The following is a 6,834-nucleotide window of genomic DNA, read 5'->3' on the forward strand; positions in this document are numbered from 1 at the left end:
GACCAGTTTTTGAACTCAGAGTTCGATATATTAGAGACTTTTAGCAGAGCGGGCTAGCGGTCAGCGGAGCGGAGCGGACGAGGGGGGGGGGGGGGGGGGGGCGCCACTGCGCATGCGCAGAACGCTCACGCGGCCTGCGGGTTCGCGGCGCTGCGCGCTCGCGCGCTCACCTGGTGATCCCAGCGGAAAGCGCCCAGCGAGCGAGCGTCGTCAAAGGCTAACATGGCGCCACCCAGTGCGAATGTTGGCGCGTAGGCTTCACCGAGCACGGATGCGGCTCAAGCACGCGCCTCCAATCAAAAAAGCCGCGCAAATTTTTCAGCACACAAGAAGATCTTTGCCTTCTGCGGGAAGTAGCAGCTATTAGGCCATTCGGGGACGAACTGAAGTGGCTGCACGTTCTCGCCAACGTTAACCGTGCGGTGGGCCGGGAGCTGACGCTTCGCGGCATCAAAGACCGAGTGGATCTTCTCATCGGCTACTGGAGGCGGCAAGACGCGAAAAACCTGAAAAAGTGAGTGTGTTTGTTTGTTCGCTCTGCACATATTGCGCTCTAGCGCGCATGTTTATGTCATGTGCATTTTTTGCCTATGCAGATCGGGGACGGAAGAACAGTATACAGAGAAAGAACAAATTTTTCAAGGTATCTCTGACTACGCGCGGACTGTTCACTATGTGCCGAGAATTACTCCAAGGAGAGCAGGCTGCGCAGTGCGCAGGAAAAGACTGACCACGCAAGGGAAAGCAGGACAGCACAGAAGCTACGAGATGCGGGTCACTTGGAGGAAGGAGCTGCGGGCGACTGCTCCGCGGCAGCGACAGCTTCGCAGATTGGCATAACAGATGAGAGAGATGGTAAACTCTTGTCATGCCCGCACATAGGTTCACATTCTAGTGTTTCCATTTCGATTGGATGGCTGTAAAGCTGCATGCACGGCCAGTAAGCTTGTGTACTGGGCTTTCTACTAGTTGCACGTGTCTGCACAGACTAAACACTCGATTTTCGATGTCGTTGTCTGTGTTCCAGCTTGTTTTTTTTTTCTCTGGGCCTCTCGTAGTGGGGAGGGGGGAGTTCGCATGACTGTGCACAGAGCTGTGTCCGAGACTGCTGCGTGTGCGCGCTTGCCAGACTGAATCAAGTGGCAGCGGAGATGACAGTTGCATGCAAGTGTGCTGAGATTTTTTTTTTTTTTTGCCGCATCTAGTCAGAGGTGAATCTGTTTACGTGACTTGTACCTAGAGTTGACAAATTCTAGCACAAGAGACAAAAAAGCAGGCTAGAAAAGGATCTCAGACATCATGAGCTGATTTTGAAGTGGAACTGCTTGGCCCGTACAAAATGTTAAGGGCTGAAACGGGACAAAAATTCTTCGCCGGTTTAATATTCTTGTAACTGCCCCCATTCCTGCCAGGCCAAACTGCACTTGAAGGAGCGCTTGTGAACTCTACTTACACAATTTCTCAGGCCCGTTTTAGTGAACGAGACCTAGCTGAACACTCCTTCTACGGCAGAGTTTGATGAGTGACAAGGGTGCGAACACAGACGTCAGTGGGAACGTCAGCTTGCCAGCAATATGTTTTACATTTGTCACTCTTACCTAGAATTCATTTTGAGCTTGTATCGCATGCCAGATCGTTGAATTTCGTTTATAGCAAGCAATACTAAGATTCTATTGCATAAATTGAATTTGTTGCTATAAAAGCACCGAATGAGTGAGACAAAACTCGCTTATTAACTTGCGTTTTTTGCTTCAGAAAGGCGCAGGTTGTTCAGAGGCTTTATGTCACATGTAAGGCAGCCAACAGCGCTTCAGCAAAGAAAACAGCCTCTCCGCAGAAGCATCGAACACTGGCATAAAGCAGACAAAGGATGTAAAGAAATCATTCAAAGCATTTATTACACCACAAGTTATATTATTTTTTTGTATCTTTTTTATATAGGCGCAACAAGAGACTGAACCCAAAAACAGCCACATAGCCAAATGCAAAATATCTTTTTTTACATGCGCGCAACAAAAGACTGAACCCAAAAACAGCCACATAGCCAAAAGCAAAATATGAACGCCAACTCGGACAAACAGCAGCGCAATTTGGCAACCAACCTCGCTTGTACAATTCTGCCTTCTACTGTTCTCATTCATTATGAACATAATCTCCGGCTGCCCAGCTGCTTATGAGTATGCAAGATCAGGAGCATGTATTGGAGCCGTCTCCAGCTACCAGTGATGCTGACCGGGACCATGCCGACCAAATGGATGGCGGCCAGCAGTACCAGAACCACGTCGCATCAGGGCAACTTCAGAAACAGCGTCCTCCTTCAGCACCTCCTTCTGTGGATCAAGTGCAAGTCCTTTGGAAATGATGATTTACTACATGCACATAGCAGGATGATGTGCATGCATACATGCATACGAATTACGAACATGTACATGCGATTCTGTCTTCCTACTAGTGCGAGTAGGAAGACAGAATGCACAAATCAAAACACATTTCGCCATGGCACTGCAGTTCTTGACTGGAATGTTTCTTTATCACATGAATGCTTAACATAATTGGATACATTCCCATATCTTTCATGAATAGATGTATAAATTCTGAATAAATGCACAGAGACAAAATTTGCTTATCAGGGTACATTAGCCGCAAAAAACACTACACCTAAAAGCTAGGTGCCACATAAATACATGCTTGCAGAGCATACAGTTCTCAATACCTTGAGAATGAACTGCATGACAAGCTGGTTTTAGAGTAGTTATGCTTTATCACAGGATCTGTGCTTGTCCTACGGCATTATTATGAACCACAGCAACTGTATAGAGAACGCACGTACTTGAACTGACGGCCAAAATAATGTTGTTTGTCTACCTCTGCAGGGATTCGAGGATTGCAAAGCCTGGGTCTCCATTTGCTCAGAGGAATGAATTGGAGGTACAGAATAGGGAGCTGGAAATTGAGAGAAGGATAGTGGAGAACGAGGAGCACCGCCTTGCTATAGAAGAACGAAAGGTGGAGCTCGAAGAGAAGAGATTCCGATTAGAAGTATCCTCCCGGGAAGCAGCTCAGCAGAAAATGCTTCAACATGTACAGGAAATGTTCAATGAACAAAACAAAAAATTGTTTGATCTTCTGAATGCACAGAATATATAATATTGATAACCAAATAATTGTGTATCATTTCAATTAAGACATACCTGTAGTGTTGTGAATAAAAAAAGTGTTCGGTTTAGCAGCTGCGTGGTGTAATGAAGCACTACCAAGGGGCAAGGTAAACGTCTAAAGGTGATGTATCAAGATCAAAATACTGCGAGACCTGGGCGCTGTGGAGACAGGTATGGCAATTTGCGAGAAGTGCACTGGCTGCAGGTTCTGTAGGTAAAGCTTCTAATTTTTTTTGAAGTCCACGAAGGCAAAAAGTCTCGTAATTTTCCCGAAGCCCCATTCCACAGCCTGCCTCACACTACTCATAGCTTTGTTGAATGCTTGCTGCTCAGGGGTCAAGGAAACATCGCCATAGGGCTTCAGCAGAAGGGGCCTCAAGGGGTAGGCAGGGTCCCCGTAGATGACATAGTTATGCCCCTGAACAAGCTTTTCAAACTTTGCATATGCTTTGCTGTTTCCGAAGTTACCTGAAAGAGAGAAAACAAATTGTATAATAAGATGACATTCAATCTTGCCTGTTTCCAAGCACCAAGCGTAGGATGAGATAAAGCTGTCCTGATATAAATGAATCAGTTCTTAGATAGATGAAAGAGTATCTTAATTTACGAAGCCAACTGGTGATTACAAATGAAGAGCAGTCGAATGGTGTAGGTGTGTCTTCTGGTGTACAGTATTAGGATCGGGTGAGCGTTGTCGGGCCGGAGAAGGGACGAGGAAGGCGGAAGAAGGGAGTTACGACGAGATAAAACAAGGAAGGAGAACTTTATACAGGAATATTTACATTATTTACAAAAAGAGCAACTGAGAATAAATCTCAGTGAAAGAGAAGCTTCTTCGCTAACGGGAGTGCACTGGAGTCCACAACAACACTCGTTAAATAGCCTTCGTATTCCCCAGATCCCTGCCTGGGGAATATAGTTCGAAGAATGACGTCCAATCACATGGACAGTTGTGGACACTGTTGATACCACCCACGGCAGGGGCGGTGCTGGGCTGTCCCACTCCCTCGCAGCTAGGTCGATGGGAAAGGGTAGAGGCTGTGTAATCTGGAAATGAACCTCCCGCAGTCTACCAGCAGGTGAACGACCTTCCTCGTGCACATGTTTGACGCTTCCCTGCCGGATGTCCAAAACACGAGACGTCGAGGACACAGCCGTCTTTCAATTAGCACATCACCACTCTGTCCGTCGACCCGAGGGTCGACTCGGCCAGCTGACGCCGCCATCGTCGCCACCACGTCGCCGCTGTTTCTGCCGCTGCTGCCGTCTTTGCCAGCCCCGCCGCATCTTCGGCGTTCGCCGGTCAGGGAAGTCCGCTGCCTTAATCCACTTAGGCAGGAGGGGAGCTCGAGCTACCTTAATCTACCCAGGCAGGAGGGGGGGGGGGGGGGGGGGCATCCCGAACACAACAGCAAGGGTCCGTTCTGGGCTTATTATTATTGTTTTTAATTCGCGTGAATGATATTTGTGACTGTATTTCCTCTTGTGCACAATCATTCGCGGACGATTGCATGATGTACACACAAATTACTAATTAAAATGACCATCTAATTACAGGAAGGCTTAAATAAGGTTGCCATATAGTGCGATACATGGGACATGCAAATTAACTTAAACAAAGCAGTACAGATATGCTTCACTAGAAAAAAGGCCATATCATAAATATGCCTGTAATATTAATGGAGTAAATTTACAGTCACTGGCTGAGCACCAATATCTAAGCGTTTACATAACAGCCAATCTCACATGGAATCGACATATTGATTTTACTGCAGCTAAAGCCTGCAGAGTTATAGGGTCAAGCAGAATTTTAGTGTTCATCTGCAGAAACACAAAACAGCTGCAGGCTGAAATAAAAGCACTTATACACGAGAAGTCTGCCCAGTGTCTACTTGAATATGGGTGCACAGTGTGGTATCCTTGTACAGCGAGTAATATTCGCAAATTAGAAAGACTACAGAACATGGCACTCCGCTTTGTTTTAAACAACTACTGAAACAACTGCAGTGCAGCAACTGCAAAAGACAGTCTTGGCTGGGACACGCTCGAAAAACAAAGAAAAATTTTTCGTCTGAAATTCTTTCACAATATCTTCCATTCCGAAACAGGTAAAGAACCCGGTCAGCACATGCCGAGTCCCAATTAAATTTCGTAGCGTGAAGATCACAAGAACAAGGTGAAAGATATTTACTGTAGAACACACCTCTTTAAAATGACATTTTTTTCCCCTAGGTATCAGGGAATGGAATCGATAGTGCTCTTGCAACTGTCGTACCATTGTTGCATATATCTGACTGCCGATGTAATTCCTGCATTTACGCTCTTAATGCCGTACAGGCGCTGTGGGTACAAGGGTAAATAAAAAATAAATAAGCAACAACGCATGCATGTACTCACCAGCGTCATGTTTGCTTCGGGAATTTGATCCCTCTAACTGACAGATAATCCCATTCGGGCACATTATGGACTGATATTTCAGGGCGTGCACGCGTTTGTAGCCACTAAAATAAACTTTTTGGTTTCTAGATGGTCGGCATATCGGCCGCGCCGTGCCATCTATGAACGACCAGCAGTTTTTAAGAGGGGCTCCTTTCTTGTGAATGGCCTGAAAAGAGAATACAAATGTGCGAAATCTTGACTCACAAACTTCTTATCCTATTTACGGCTTACCTGAGAGAACGTTTCCAGCGAGTTCAGGTTGAGCCAAGCATGGTTGTTGATGTCATCTAACAGGTGAAAGAACCGCTCTTCGATGTGTCCAAGAACTGCGTTCGTCACAGACGACAAGATCGATCTGTGCCGCCCGAAAAGATATTCCAGGTCTCAAAGCCGATTTGAATATGCGAGCCGTCGCAGGGTTATGCAGAGGGCCTCGTCCCCGGGAACTGCCACCCTCTGTGGAGTCACCGCCGTTTCGGGTAGCAGTAAGGCCCTCTGCAGCCTATGTACATCATCTTTCTCAAATCGAAAGTGGGTCCTGAACACACCACGGTCGATGGCGTCAATGTTCAGAAGCCCGCGCACAGAGAGTGGGTCACGTCGAGTTTCACCGAAAACCTCCAGGCATAGCAAATCTTCTATTTCTTCCCACTTTAGTTGTGACAGGAGTAGCGGGTCTTCGAGTATGCTCTTCGGCATCTCTATAACTTGCAACACTGCTGCGGTAAGTTGGTTAACCCCGTGCTCGGCCCGTTGCACATGAGCCTCATCGACAGCGAACCGGGTCATTGGCTGCCTCATCTATCATCCGATATGCGACACTCTCCGACCGCGGGCCCAAACTTGTCCTTCCGAGCCTTACAGTATCCCGCTGGGGGAGATACCAGGGTAGCGGCCTTTAGAAGCAGAGGAAGATTTAGCTCGTGCCTACCGAAATACTTACTATTGAAATCTAAGGGCCATTAATGTTAAAAATATACTAGAAACACAAATAATATTCTTATTTTTCAATTTTAATGAAATAAAAGCAAGCGTGATGCATAATCGTTTCACCGTAACTCTGCTTTTTACCAATAGATGGAGCAGCACAGCGCCCCGCTCTACTACGCTCATTCCGGCGTTCTAGACGCTACGCTAAAAGTCTTATTTGCGGCGCGTTCCGCTGGCGCTCCGCTGAGGGCCTCACAGCGGAGCGGAACGTAAATCCACGGAGCTAAAACTCTCTATTGTCTTTTAT

The 6,834-nt window shown here is 46.8% G+C and overlaps 3 pseudogenes across 1 annotated transcript; 2 read left to right on the top strand and 1 right to left on the bottom strand.

Moving 5' to 3' along the window:
* The first annotated feature begins 222 nt into the window (after positions 1–222).
* On the top strand, positions 223–1,526 carry LOC149341955 (uncharacterized; annotated as a pseudogene). Its single transcript, XR_016283312.1, has 3 exons — positions 223–514; positions 597–855; positions 1,513–1,526. The product of XR_016283312.1 is annotated as an uncharacterized LOC149341955 (transcript).
* Positions 1,527–2,156: 630 nt separating this feature from the next.
* Positions 2,157–3,147, top strand: LOC149341956 (uncharacterized; annotated as a pseudogene).
* On the bottom strand, positions 2,945–6,519 carry LOC149341957 (uncharacterized; annotated as a pseudogene).
* Between the last annotated feature and the right edge of the window lie 315 nt (positions 6,520–6,834).

Source organism: Amblyomma mixtum, chromosome 5 (genome assembly GCF_055824585.1).
Source record: "Amblyomma mixtum isolate Tamu chromosome 5, ASM5582458v1, whole genome shotgun sequence".
NCBI lineage: Eukaryota > Metazoa > Arthropoda > Arachnida > Ixodida > Ixodidae > Amblyomma > Amblyomma mixtum.